The sequence below is a fragment of the Zingiber officinale genome, chromosome 9B (genome assembly GCF_018446385.1).
Source record: "Zingiber officinale cultivar Zhangliang chromosome 9B, Zo_v1.1, whole genome shotgun sequence".
Classification (NCBI taxonomy): Eukaryota; Viridiplantae; Streptophyta; class Magnoliopsida; order Zingiberales; family Zingiberaceae; genus Zingiber; species Zingiber officinale.
In genome coordinates, this window is record NC_056003.1 from 107,848,860 (window position 1) to 107,864,897 (window position 16,038).

Genomic DNA, 16,038 nt, shown 5'->3' on the forward strand with positions numbered 1-16,038 from the left:
TAGAACCTGTGTTGACACTCACTTCTGATCATGAATATCCTAGTGCATATTGTTAGAATCTGCAACCAAAAAAGATAATTATTAACTTCATTTTCTCAATGAACCACTATGATTTAATAAAATAAAAATTTGATAGTACCAACGATAGATGTCAAATTTGCTTTATATGTGTCTTCAACGTTGTTATGATGATTATCTTCAATTGATTTAACAATCAACACATCGTCAAAATTTCAAAATGTAATAAAATAAAAAGAATTTGAGTTTGCAAGTAAAATTATAATAAAAATGCAAAATTAATTGACACACATATCTTTGCTGTAAAATTGGGCAGTTGCGCTTGTCATGTGACACACCTCGATATCCACATTCACGACATATCCTGGACTTTGAGATTGACTTCTCCTTTGATGATTTCAATCTCTTCCCACATCCCTTTGTTCTTACTGAAGAAGGATCAATAATACCAAGGCCCTCATCTATGGATTTCTTCCTTTTACTTCCATCACCACATGGTTTAATAATGTTCATCTCTTGAATTTTATTGTAGATACAATCGAATTATTCATCCAAGAAGTTTGTCCCCTCGTCAGTTAAAGATGCACTATCAATTAATAATGAAGCTTTATAGGATAATCTCGAGTGTCTCGACATCAAAAACCTTTCTGGATCTGGATCTTTTTGCTCCCCCAAAAATAGGATTTCTCCAACCTTTGCATCTTGTGTAATACCCACTAAGCTTGTAAGATAAATATATGAATGTGGGATTTTTCCTTAGAAAAATAATAGGAAGCGAGTTGAAGCAAAAAAGAAATAAAATGAAATAAAAAGAAGAGGAGGTCAAGGATTGAACCATGAACCTCTTATATTATATTTCATAGAATTAATTAGTAGAAACCAATTGGGATAGAGAGAAGATGTTGATAGCAAAGGAGGGAAACTCATGATAAAGGTAAGAGTAAAAGCTAGCCAAAAGAAAATAAGAAAAGAGCAAGAGAAGGGCAACTTGCCTTCCTTCTTTCTCTCCCTCTTTCTCTCTTCATTTTGCCGAAAATTTAAAGAGATAATTAAGAGGATTCATTCCCCCTTATTTCATCATGAATGGTGAGAATAAATTAGGAAATAAAATAAATAAAAGAAAAATAGAAAATGGGTTAAGGGAGAAGGAAAGCAAAAATCAATTTTGCTACCTCTTCCCCCTTAACATAAAAGGGAGCAAGAAAAGAGAAAGTTATTTTTTCTCTCATTTCCTCATCCTCCCTCTTCCTCACCGAGAACACCCACTCCCTCTCCTCCATCTTCGGCCCCAAAGCTAAGGGTTTTCTCCTACGAAAGCTAAAGATACAAGGAGGACTTAGCAAGGGAATCAAGGGAAAGGAACTAGAAGAAGAGGCTACTTCTTCCATTACTATACCTTAGATCCACAAGCGAAAAGGATGTAAGCTTCCCCTCACCTATGGTACAAGGCTTTTTATGTGATTTTCAGATTTTATAAGGATTAGAAAACCTAAGAAAGAATTTAAGAAAATTCGGCTAAAGAAAGGGTTTTCAAATCTAGGAAGGTTTAAACAAGTCCTCATTTCATGATATGTTTTCTATGTTATGTAGGAAGGATTTTCTTCATATTTTTATACCTAAATGATGCTTGATCAGAGGAGTACCTAACCCTAGAATTTCGGCCAAAAATATTTTAAAGAGGTTAGAGAAAATATTTTTTTAACCAAACTAGTACAAGATTTCCTCTATGAACAACTAAGGGTCTTTTATTGGTTTTCTTGCTTGAAAGTTACTTGGAACCAAAGGAAATCCATTCATATGTTTCGGCCAAGAAAAGGGTTTAGGGTTAGGTAGACCTTTAAATTTAAGTAACCATGTTTGTAAGATAAAATATAGAGTTCTCGTAAAGAATTGCATGTTGAACATTGCTAGAAATTCATGAACTCTTATGTGAGATTTTCGGCTATGATAAGATGGATAGTTTAGAAAAGCTTAAACAAAATTCTAATATGCTCAAGACCTCTGTGATATTATGATATGAAAGTTGTTTAATGCTCTTATGTTTAAATTGAGTATAGAAAATTAGTTACATGATATATGACATGTAAGAGCACAAGGGTCCTAGCTTGTTTATGAACCAACTTTGTATATGATGTTCTTAGTAATTTTTGCCATGAAACTTACTTAGGTTTTCCATGCTTTAGGCCACTTAAAATCTAGTTTAAAGATTGGTAGGTTTCGGCCATGAGGAAAAATAAAAGAAAAAGGGAAAGAAACCTAGGAAGCCTAAGACACAATTCACATGTATGTTTATTGTGCTTGTCTTTATACATGCTATGAAACTTGTATGATTTCTTATGCTTTTAGGCTATTTGAAGCAAGTTTACATACTGTTGAGTTTCGGCCAAGTAGGGTTTAAAAGACCTAGAGGCCTTAGAAATGAAACCAAATGTGTTAAAAGTGCTTCTTATGAAAATAGGATAATGTGTTGATTGTGTCACATGCTTGTATAATTTTTCCATGACCTAAATGGACCATTGTATGTTTCGGCCATGAAGGAATAGATGCCCTAGAAACCCTAGAACAAGAATTAAATATGATTATGTCACTTTACATGGAATATGATAAGTAGAAAGACAAAGTTCCCATGCTATATGTTGTTTAATGACCTAATTGAGGCTAGGGTAAGTTTCGGCCATACATGTTGTATAATGTTTTGTTATGAATTTATACATGATGTTAGTTCAAGTTCACATGCTTGTATGTTTGTTTTTAGCCCTCATGAACACTTGTTAAAAGTTTGACCATGACATATGTTAAGGGCTTGAAGGACTTAGGAACTAGCTCAATATGCTTACTATATTACTTGGAAAAAAATGCTATAAATATGGTTTAAGGTTTCCATGATTTCTTGACATTTGGGACCTTGTCTATATACTGATAGGGTTCGGCCACATGAGTTTAAGGACTTAGAGAACTTAGAAACCAAGTAAATCATACTTATAATGCTTCCTATGAAATTCATGTAATCATAATTTAGGTTCCACATGCTTGGAGATTATTTTTACCTAAATTGAGACCTAAGGGGGGTTCGGCCATGATAGGAACCCAAGGGTTTAGGAAGCTTAGAACCCAAGTTAACTATGTTACCATGTTTCTTATGATAGTATAATCACATGATACACCCTTATGCTTAACCATGTATGCTTGTGATTTATACCTTTTTATGATATGATATGTGGATAGAGATATGCATATTTTAATGATATGTTATGTGCTTAGAAATATGCATGTTTTAATGATATGTTATGTGCTTAGAAATATGCATGCTTTAATGATATGCTATGTGCTTAGAATATGCATACTTTTATGATATGCTATGTGAGTAGAAATATGCATGCTTTAATGATATGCTATGTGCTTAGAATATGAATGTTTTTATGATATGCTATGTGGATAGAAATATGCATGCTTTAATGATATACTACGTGTTTAAGTGATGCATACTTTCTATGATATGATGTATGCCTAAGTGATGCATACTTTCTTAAGACATGATGTATGCCTAAGTGATGCATACTTTCTTAAGACATGATGTATGCCTAAGTGATGCATACTTTTTATGATATGATGTATGCCTAAGTGATGCATACTTTTATGACATAATGTATGCCTAAGTGATGCATACTTTTATGCTATGCTATGTGACTAAATGATGCATTTTTATACATGCTACTTTACTTTGTAAGGCTTGTACCAAGGGTGGACTCCTAATCAGTCTATAGGCCTTGCTTTGTGATCTAGGCTAATAAGGGATGGGCTCCTTAGTACGCCCCTAAGCCTTGCTTTGTGATCTAGGCTAATAAGGGATGGGCTCCTTAGTACGTCCCTAGGCCTTGCTTTGTGATCTAGGCTGATAAGGGATGGACTCTTTAAGTATGCCCCTAGGCCATGCTTTGTGATCTTGACCTAGTTCCTAGTATGATTCAAGACTTGCTACCTTGGATATACTTAGGACGCGCGCATTTATGTTATGTATGTATGGTACAAGCCAGGGCCCTGAATATGTTGATATTATGTTCAAGTATATATGTAAGAAGAAATAGTTTTAAAGATCATGAGACATATACATGTTTTTCGGATACATGTTTTCAAAATCATATTGCATATACCTTATGATCATGTTGTGATGATGCTATGATTTATGATATGCCATGATTGGATATGAGTATGTTATGTTTCATGCTATGCTTGATATGCCATGTTACTTTATGATGATGCTATGATATGCCATGATTAGATATAAGTATGTTATGTATCATGCTATGCTTTAAGAGATGATATGTCATGACTAGTTATGATTTTGTTATGTTGCATGATATGTTTAAAGAGTATGATATGTTATGTCATGACTAGTTGAGATCATGTTATGTCGAGATATTCTTTGATCATGTGATGATTTTTTAGTTTTAGTGAGTAGGAAAGGAACTTACTGAGCCATGAGTGCTCATAGCTTACTTTCCTTGTACCACAGATAAAGGAAAAAGCTGGATGAGCTAAAGGAGCAGCAGGAGAGGCAAGGAGATGTGTGTGGCGGTGGCTAGGCAACCAAATAAGAACCTGCTTTAAGAACCTTTTAAGAATCACGCTTTGGTTTCGTAAATTGTAGTACTATATGGGTGACTTGATGTTATGTTTTTATTTATCTTGTTATCATGTTATGGAAACCATATTAGTGTAGTTCGGTTTTATTTAAACTAAGAAAATATTTTTAAGTCTTCCGCTGTAGTATGTACGTAGAGTATCGTAGCCCCATCCCTTAGGGTTAGCAGGGAGGGCGGGCGTTACATCTTGTGTCCATCGTTTGAGTATATACGTATTAGGCAAATGAAACACTTGGTTGATACGAAAAAAATGCTACCATATGCTTACATGGAATGCCCTTAAACTCAAATTTCGTACAACTACACGATATATAATCCCTCTGTTTGTCATGGGTGAGAACCTTTGATTTGGAGGAAGAATAACTTTGAAATTTCATCACATGGTAAACCACTGAGTCAACTTCTGCAAATGCTTGTTGCACATAATAACCATGACTCTCACCCACTTTACTTTGAAACTCCAACCATTTCTTTTTTGTGTACAACTTAACCATTTGAGTTTCCATTGGCCAGTTTGTCTTAATCTTGGGATGCTCATTCATATCAATATGGTCCGCAATTAACTCATTATGTCTTTGGTGTCTCAGTGCTCTATTAAAACGGATGATAAAATCCATTAATGAGTTCTTATTTGAAATATACCTCTTAAAAAATGAATGTGAGCTTTCAGATCTCTGACTACTTGACATTCCAGCACAAAATATATGTCTAAAATATACTGGCACCCACTTGTGTCGCAATTCATACATTAATGACAACCAATCATTTTTCTCCAAGTTAGCACACTTGATAACCTCTTCCCATGACTTCTCAAAATCATCAGGTGTTGTAGAATTTAGAATAACATTCTTTATGCTTTGATAGTGATTTTGAAAAGTCAAAGAGTGTAATTTATCTGGGAATTTTTTCAGTATGTGCCACAAACAATATCGATGCACTGTTTGAGAGAAAACTTGTGCAATGACTTTCGTCATAGCATGATCTTGATCAGTGATGATAACATTTGGTGGACCTTTAGGCATGACTTCTATGAACTTCTTAAGCAACGAAACAAAAGACTCAGTTTTCTCATCACTAAAAAACCCGCAACCCAAAATAATTGTCTGATGATGATAATTAACTCCTACAAATGATGCCAAAATTAGGTCATATTTATTGGTGTTATATGTTGTATCAAATATAACAACATCATCAAATACACTGTATGCCCTCCTTGATACATGATCAGCCCAAAGACACTTACTAAATTTGTTATCTGAATCAGTCTTATAATCAAAGAAAAAAGTTGAATTCTTCTCTTTCTCAGATGTAAATAACTCGATCAATGTTTCGGCATCAATACCCTTTTGTTCATCTCTTAGTTTTTTTTTCAAAATTTCTAATATATCTTTCTGTGCAACCTACCCCCTCAGGTCCTCCATACTATATCTCCAATAATCACATTTGTTGACAAGTTGGTACATTGGCATCTAAAAACTGTTTAGTCAATGTTCTCTTGGCTGCCGAAACATTACGATGTGAGCGTAGCAAATGCACCTTTGATGGAGTTGAGAGTGGATGATTATGGGTTTCTTTGAAGTTACATACAATCCAATTAGGTCCTGTCTGTTTCTTGACAAATGCAATATTTGATTTACAACCCGTTCTAACTGTGTCACGTGCTCTTTCCCTTATCAGTTGATCAGATTTTGTATGTTTAACATTCAGTATTAGATTTGTATGCCCTTCTTTAAAGCATACAATTTGTTTCCACATCACTTCATTTGTCATCTTATTTTTCTTGCTTGTGTTTATCCGTGAACTAAATCCGGCTTCTCGTGCATATTGGTTATAGAACGAATATGCCTCCTCTAGTGATGAGAATTTCATCCCATTTTTTGGCTTTCGATCATCTGCAACTTGGGGAATATATTCCTGATCATCAACTCTATTTTCTTCTATTTCTGAGAATGTCACATTATATTTGAAAACAGATAAATAGATAAATATATAAAAACTACATCTTATTTCAATTTAAACTCAAAATTACAAGTATTGAACCATTTGATAAAAAATACAACTTATTTCAATTTCAATTTCTAATATTTAATAATTTGTCAAATTTTTAGTTGCTTCAATCAAAAATATCTAATCAGTACTACTATCAGACTTCTAGAAAAATGATGAGCAAATCAAATAGTAATAACAATAACTTAGTTAACCATGATATAGAAGGAAATGTTTTACAAATATCTTTATGGTTGACCCCCTTAGTTGTACTTCAATCAGGAATTTTCAAAATAGTATGCTTACATTAATCAAATTTCAGTAAACCATTTTACTTAGCACATAGCTTATGCCTAAAGATATCAACAAAGAGCATGAAAAAAAAATATCTCTATATTATTAGAATATCTATCCGTGTACTAGTAGATTTAAATGCAACAATGTAGTAGATATAAGTTAGCAAGCATGGGTATCTGTTTCAATCAATCTTCATTATAGCATATTGGGAAGGAAAAAAAGATGTGTATGCATCAAATGAGAAGGAATTTGGCAGAGGTATACCTCACAAACTTGGCGCAGCGTGGTGAGGGAGACCTTCAACATAGATATTTGAGGGCGCGACAAGGAAAACCTAATAGCAAAGAAAATCTCAAAATTAATGTCAATATTTTGATTGTTCACAAAAACTCCAACAGGAGAGGGCAAGGCTCATCTGCGAACCCTAGCTTCGACGACGCCTCTGTTAGCTTGTCGTCGCGAGTCTTGGCGCACCAGGAGGACCGAGAGAGAGGGCGGCTCAGCAGGCGCGCGAGCCTGTCGTGTTCGTGGCGAGCTAGGGCATACAGTTTTGATCCGCTACGACGAGAGAGAGAGCAGGTGCGGAGAGGAGGATCGCGAGGCTTTGGCCAGAGAGAGAGCAGGCGCGGCGAAGAGGATCGCAAGGCTTCGACCAGAGAGAGAGCAGGCGTGGCGAGGAGGATCGCGAGGCTTCGGCCAGAGAGAGAGCAGGCGCGACGAGGAGGATTGCGAGGCTTCGGCGAGAGACTGCTGTGGCGCCGACAAGGAGGATCGCGAGGCTTCGGCGGCGATGAGAGGAAAAGAAAATAAGGAAAAATAGTATGACGCGATAAGAAATAATGAGAAAGATATGCCACGTGAGTTTGTCCGTATGGTTTCGTAGAAAAAGATCCTTAGGATAACTATACATATATATATATTGCCCTCCCTTGATAAAATTTTTGAATTTACCCGGGTGCATTGGGTGAACTGAGGCATCTTGGTTGAACAGAGATGTTTCCGATGAATAGAGATGCCCCACGTTAGATAAGCTGCATGGATAGATGTCAGCATATCAAAAGCACCCGGGGGCACTAGAGGAGCCCATAATAGGATAAATATCGACGTTGTTGGATCAGATTAGTATGAATGGAGGCGTCCCAGATGAACCGATCGAGACACTCCAATGCCTTATAAAATGACTCTTCGTTCACAACTCAGAACACAACTCTTTACCATTCAAATTTTCAAGAAATACTACTGTTCTCTCATTCTGCGTCTAATATGCTGAAACCTTACTATGCGAACTTACACTCGAACAAACTTTTACGGTAAGAACAACACTGACATCAAACTCCAATTCTCAATGATGATTATTGTCAGTATAACAATACTATTAATTATTAGCATAAGAAAGTATACTGTATTATGCTTTTTTGATCCTTGTATTTGACCTTTTTGTTTAAAGGTCTTTTGGGAGAGAATTTTAATAGATTACCTAATTAAAACAGTACAAAAGATTGTGAACATTAGAGTACTAGTCGTTAAGGATACAAATGAAGTAAAAATAAAAATGTTCTTATTATTATTTTTTCTTTCTATTTTATTTTTTCACTGCATACAATGTTTTCTAAAAACATTTAAAAATTTAAAAATGAGATTCACCCTTCTGGTTGGTCTCGATCCTATAATTACTACCCTGGTTACTCGAAAGATGAATTAAAGTATCCTATTTTCTCTGGTTAGTTAAAGAAGAAAATGAATTGCATATATGTCAAGACAGTTTTTTTTTTCTACTTACTTGACTCAAAGATGATCCATATATAATTCAGATTTGTTTGTTGATAATTTTTTTTATCATTTTTTTATTGAGCTTGGATACACTCAAGGCTCAAGGAAAACTCATAGACACATAAATGATGAGACCCGTCATTTCACTTTTTATGGATCCTATTATTTATGTGTCTATCCTTAAAATTTTTCTTAAAGATTTTTTCTTAAGAATATCATTTTTCTTTTTTATTTACCCAAAATTAAAAGCGACCAGTTTCCATCCTCCTTGCCAGCCACACTCTCATCCAGCCTTATTTCCAAATTGAGTGGAAAGAATGGTTAAAAGAGGTTATTAAGGAGAGGGGTTGTCTATAAAAATACTAGAAGCAAGAAATAGGGTTAACATAAATCCTAGGTTACCATAATAAGATTATTAAGACCATCTACAACGTTGTTAATACTCAACGTTAATATCTACGTGGTTGCACTGTTTATGCACTGTAGTATTAACGTGTTAAAGGAATTGAACGCTGTTAAAGACCTACAGATTGAAAAAAATTTATATATATAATATTATATTGCTATTAACGCGTCATGCGTTAATAGCATTGTAGGTGCTCTAAGGAGAGTGAATGGAAGAGATAGTAATATGGTTAATATATTTTTAATGAGCGGTTGATTTAAGAATGTTAAAATATTGATAAATTATTCATGCTTCTATATTTATTTTGGTAGTAAATGAAAAATTTTTATAGGATAAAACCAATAGAATTAGTCAGCATAAGATAAATATTTGATGCCAATTAAGAAAATACATAATAAAAAAAATATGATTAACATGTGGCAAAAGACGATTTACTCATCCTAGTGCCCCTGTCAATCTGTCTTTAGATTAATACTGAGGAGGCAAATCATAGATGACTATTAACTATGAGTACATATGGTCAAGATATGAAGAAGAAAAATTTTAAAAAAAATATGGTTAACATAAATCCCAGATTTGATAGCTAATTAATCAATTGATTGCACTTCTGTCAAGAATTGCTTAAAGAGCATCAGTTCATACTTACTTTTTATTCAACCTTCAATTGATTGCTCGTCATCAAACACTTTTTGAACAACATATGTTGGACAACCCTAACATTTGCTTCAAGTCATCCTGTATAATTTTTATTATGTGATTGTGATTACTGAATAATCACATAATTAAAATTATACAAGATTATAGGGATATCTAATTTTATTTAGTTTAACTTAAATAATACAATAAAAATTTATTTATTTAAAGATTTTAATATATAACTTAATTTAATATTTTACCCTTCATTACAAAATTAATTATTATTATTATTATTATTAAAATTTACATTCGTTTTTAAATTTACATTTTTTTTTCTCTTTTTTAACATTAGTTTTGTTTTTTTACTTTACGTTTTTCTCTTTTTGAACATTTTAATTTTTTTTTACTTTACATTTTTTTTAAACCTTACGTATTTTTTTTCTCTCTCTTTTAATTTAACTTTGTTTTTTTTCTTATTTTTTTACTTTTCTTTTTCCTTTTCTTTACACATTACGCTTTTTTTTTAAAAAAAAAATTGAACTTTACATTTTTAAATATTTTTTTACTTTCCTATATATATATTATATTCAAAAAATATATATATATTTTTAAAATAAAATATCACATGTTTTAATTTTTATATTTAGTTTTTATAATTTAAAATGAAATTTTCATTATAAAAATTTTAAGGATATTTTGCCTCAAAGTATAAATATCATAGGATATTTTTGGCAAAAAATTTTGTTAACTTCGAAATCAAGAAAAACCTCACTTTTTTGAAATTTTTCGTGAAATCTCGGACATGGATCATTATTTAGGAATCATCGATCATCTAAATCAAATAAGATTTTTATTAATAACCTTGATGAATAACTAAAGTTATTAAGAATAACCCCTAATCAAACGTATAAGGAGTATTTGCATTGATTTGACGTTAATATATATCATTTTTCAAAAACATGTGTCATATATCTCTTATGTTAATATCTACTTTTCATTAACACTTATTCATTTTAATATTAATAATCATTATTTATTTATACCTATCATGATTTATTTTTATTCTTTATATCCAAAAATTTATTTTCTTATTTGGGGATGTTTTTTTATAAATTATGAGAATTGAACACAGTTAATATATGAATATTATAACATCCATATATTTACACATTAACATCAATATGATATACTCTATTGTCGTGCTCATGTTTTTATTACATCATGACATTGTTAGTGGTTTCTCAAGTCTTCTTATATTATTTTTCTCTCCGCCCCTTGTACTCCATTTTAATTTAAGGCCTCTGGACAAAACTATTTGACAAATATTAATTAACCGATCAATCGACCAAATGCAAATACTTGTTCGATATGAGTTTTTTTTTCAACCATTAATCAATTAACTAATGCTTACTACTAAATTTTTTTTTTTTGGAAAAAATATTTAATCATCATAAATTCTTATTCATGTTTTCTATTAGCACCATGTCACACATCTACATGTAAAAGATGATATCGTTCGTCCTATGTATTTGTTCATTGTTCACCCTAAGATTTTATAAAAGGGAGATAAATTATGGTATTAAATGACCTCTTAGTAATTAGAAATTTATTTCTTAAAGAAATGAATCTAGATTTAAATTTTAATCTGTGACATAAGATAAGTATCAACTCAGATAGGTCTCTGAGACACACGCCATTCACCTTTGATGATTCCTCAAGTATTTCAATTGTTTTTCTTTTTTTTTTTAAAAAAAAAATCTTATCTTGAGATCTCTAAGATTATTAAACACTTTTGTCTAAAAATTCCTGGTAAAACATCAGTTGACCGAACTATTGACTTGTAGGTGTTGACTTAATAGAATTTTTTAGTGGCCACTTAATTATAATTAATTTTTTTTGGATAATCCTACTGACATTGTGCATATATTTTATTAGCACCATAACACCTGCCAAAAGATGGCTAGCTTACCCATACGTTCTGTCTTAGATAGGAGGGATTTACATATGTTGGTTCGATTGACAAAAACACTAGGATTAGGGATGACAATTTTTCTCGTGGATTTGAGGCTCCACGGAGAAAACCTGAAATGGGGATGGGGATCCCTGATTTTTCGGGGATGGGGCGGGTTTGGGGTGGGTATGGGAATACTATGTCCATCCCCGAACCTGCCCCGAATATTATTACTATTAATATTAATAAATAATAATATGATTTTTTTAAAAATATTAATAATAGTGTTAATATTAATATTAAAATTTTTGAAAATATTATTAATAATAATATTATTGATATTGCTATTAATATTAATATTATCATTAATAATTATTATTAAATAATAATAATAATAATAATGTAAAATACCGGAAATAGGCGAATATTAATAAGGGAATTTTCCGGAATTTTTGGACATTTTTCGGGAATTTTTCGGAGCTCGTACGGACGAGTTGACGGGGATAAAAACGGGGCTGGGAAAAGCCTGTTTTGGATACCCCAATTAAATGAGGAAAAGTTGAATTTTTCTTATTTCTTTTCCTTTATTTATTTTTCCTTTTTCTTGCATTTTCGCCGTTTCCTCATTTCTTCTCCCCGACGCCGATCGCGCGCCTTCTCCCCGTGCCCTAACCGCAGAGGCGGTTTCATCTCCTCCTTCTACTTCTTCTCTTTCCCTTCACTCTTCTGCCGACGCCCATCTTCACTGCCGCTAGTCGACGCGGATCACCGACCCTAGCGCCGGCCACCGCGTGCCCTAACCGTGCCCTAGATTCACCGCCGGCCGCAACTCACAGAGCCGACATCGCCGTTCCTCCACAGCCCTAGCGTCGGCCACTCTGTGCTCTAGCATCTCCGTCGACGCCGGGCAGTGTCGGCTTTCCCACCTCTGCTTCCCGATTTCCCCTTTCCTCCTCTGTGCCGAACCTAGTGCCCAACGCCATTTTGCCGGCCGAGGTTCATCTGTGCTCTATATTAGGGTTCACAGCAGCCAGTACCGCACCGAGCAGCATTGACGTCGAACTTCTTCACCGCTGTGCTCGTGCCTTAGCACGTAGCCGGATCCTTGATCACCTCCGACCAGTGGAAAGGAAGAGGTAAGATGATTAGGTTGATGCATTCATGATCACCAGCTTGATCTCACCTTGAACTGAACTGTAGGGAAAGATTTCAAGCAGGAGTTGTGTGTTGTGGGCAGCAGCCTCATTCCAGCATTCCTTTGTTCCAGCAGCAATCGACCTAAATGGGACAGTAACTCCTTAATTCCGGCATCTTCTTGTTCTTGAATAAGCTGTGGAACTTGAGGTAAGGTTTAGGGTTGTGGTCTTTGCTGTAGATGATTTCTAGTAGTGTTAGCAAAAGTTGTTAACTTAAGTTTAGAAGTAAATCTAAAGGTGTAATTAGGGTTAATGAAGCTAACCCTAGTTGGTCGATGGATTAGAATTTAGTTTGGCTAATGGTTGTATGATAAATTAGCTAAACTAGACATTATGTTTGATGCCACAGGACTTTGACGCGAGACGAGTATCTCGGAGTCAGATTTGGGTCATTTTATCGGAGGCGGGTACTTTTGACTTATTGTCTTTGATATGCTTAGTAATGAAAATAATATGTTGCATTAATTGTGTTTCCTATTTATTTCGGTTAATCACTGCCCAATACATGTTACCTGTTTGATTGATTGTTTGATTGCATCTAGTATTAGTCTTGTACCTGATCTATCATGCTCATGGGTAGTGATATAACCACGTTTCACATGTTCAGGACCTAGGTTTGATACCTTATTGATCAGTATATCTTGATATGATTCATTCGCTTTTGTGCACATTATGATATGTCCAGAGGTTGGATTAGTATATTACCATGCTTAGTGACATGCACCATTTGCATGATCGCATGCTGTGCGATAGATTGCTCCATTATTGTCGAGCACATTGCCAGTTTCATTCGGTGCTCCGTTGTGGCGCTCATGGGTAGCGAGATCTGCGTGGTAACGTCGGTTTGACTTTTCGGTGCTCGTTGATCCGCTCGGGGTAGTGTGTGCGTGTAGCACGTTAGAGATTCCTCCCGTCATGTATCGGGAGTTGAGAGCATTACGCTCCCCATTTATGATTTGGGGTAGGATGATATGTACTCCGACAGCATCCGTCCACTCGATCACTCATCGGGAGTAGTGTTCGAGTGCACGGTTGTCACAACCCTACCCACTCGGTCCCACCGTTGATGTGACTGGCGTCAGGGGTGACCATGACATTGGCATCATATGCATGATGCATTTACTGTTTGTGTTTGTGTTTTGTTGCACTTATATGCTGCACATTGCTTGGATACCTTGATTGACATGCATACAGGTCTTCTATACCTTTCTGACTGTTTGTCCTTTTACCGGGTCCTGGTTAGTACAGATTCTCTCCTGTCTTCTTCGGTTTGTAGTTACCTTTATCTTTATCAGGAGACTGTACGCATGATTAGTGCTAGGTGTTATTTCTTTACTTTGCACATCAACTGCTGAGTGTTGGACTCACCCCGCCTCCATTGTTGTTATTTTCAGGTTGATGCTGTCAGGAGGGAGTTCCAGTCGCTAGTCCTCACTGCACGTAGTGCTGGTCCTGCAGACCTCCAGGATATGTTTGGTTTTTCTTTGGTTTCTTTTTGTTCTAGACTGTTTGAACTCGTTATGTTCTGGATTTATTTGCTTATGGACATGATATAGATTTTATTATACTGATGGATTTGGATTTGGTTTTTATTCTACTACATGCCTGCCTGGATGGCAGAAGAGGTGAGTTAAATCGGTTTTGAGCTTTACGAGTGTAGTTGAGTAGGGTGGTTTTTGAGTCAGAGTATTATTACTGCGTGGTTGTGTTAGCCAGAGGCTGAATATATATATAAACTGCGTGGTGATTGATTTTTATTATTGTTATTATTCCAGCCGCCTGTGGCTGAGTATTTAGTGCTTGTAGAAAATTTTTGATTGTCCGCTGTACAGGGGAGATGCTGCCGAAATTTTCTCGGACAGGGACTCTTCTGGGGGCGTGACAATTTAGTGGTATCAGAGCACAGTTTTACGATCTTTTGTTTCGTATTTTGGATTTTCGGGATTTATCTGATACCAATTTATTTGGTATCAGAGCGGGTTATGATACCTGCTTTTGGTGTTCTGGAGATTTATCGGATACCTGTTGTTGGTATTCTGGATATTTGGGTTAGCCACGTTTGCGAGTCAAACTGGGCATTATCGGATTTTCGATATGGTTATGTTTCGGATTTCCGTTTCGGATTTATTTGGATTTCCGGCGATATGTACGTTCGAAATTTTGAGGTCAAATTGGGGACTGGACAGCGACGGAACATCTCCAGACGGCAAATAGGTATGTTGTTATTTTATGTTTGTTATATTGGTATTGATATCTGTAATTTAATTTAACAGATATGAGACGATCTACTCGTATTGCTGCGAGACGTGGTGCTGGTCGATCACGTGCGAGGACCACGGGATCTCTGGATATGCCAGAGATACCCACTGTTAGTGAGCCTGTCAGTCAGGGAGCAGCGGGAGCATCGGGCTCTCAGATCCCGATAGCTCCTGTAGAGATACCTATTTTGGCCACACCGACGGTATCCACGCCTACCCTGTTTACCGTACCATCAGGGGTACCATTGGTGTACCCGACATCTGCTCCAGCGCAGCCTACAGCGTATTCAGTACCACCACCACATGGACCTACAGTGTACCCTACACCAGTGGCACCTGTACCTCCAGTGCCTACAGTAGCAGCAGCTGCTCCACATTCGGTACCTTTTCCTACCGTACCTCCAGTTGCCACCACTTTTGTTCCTCAGGCAGTACCACCGACGGCTTATGCTCCGGTATATACAGCAGCACCGGGAGTTCCTCCTCCGGTCTATTCCGCGGTACCACCTGTAGTATCAGCTCCAGTGTTTCCGACACAGGTCACTGATATTGTCGCTGCACGAGCTAGGATTCCAGCACTGGCCGAGTCGATGAAGACTCGTTTCACTCTTTTCCGCGGGGATCTCGATCCGAGTATGGCTCTGTCATGGATAGAGACTATGGAGCAGACTTTCTTTTATATGGCTTGCTCCGAGTGGGAGAAAGCAGAGCTGGCTGCTTACCATTTACGGGATGAAGCTAATGCCTGGTGGGTTACTCTTATTATTGGTGGCAACGTCACATGGACCGAGTTCGAGAGGCTTTTGAGAGCCGTTTCTTTCCATCGTCCTATCGGATGGCTCGTGAGTTTTATGTCGAGGCGAATAATCGCTCGATG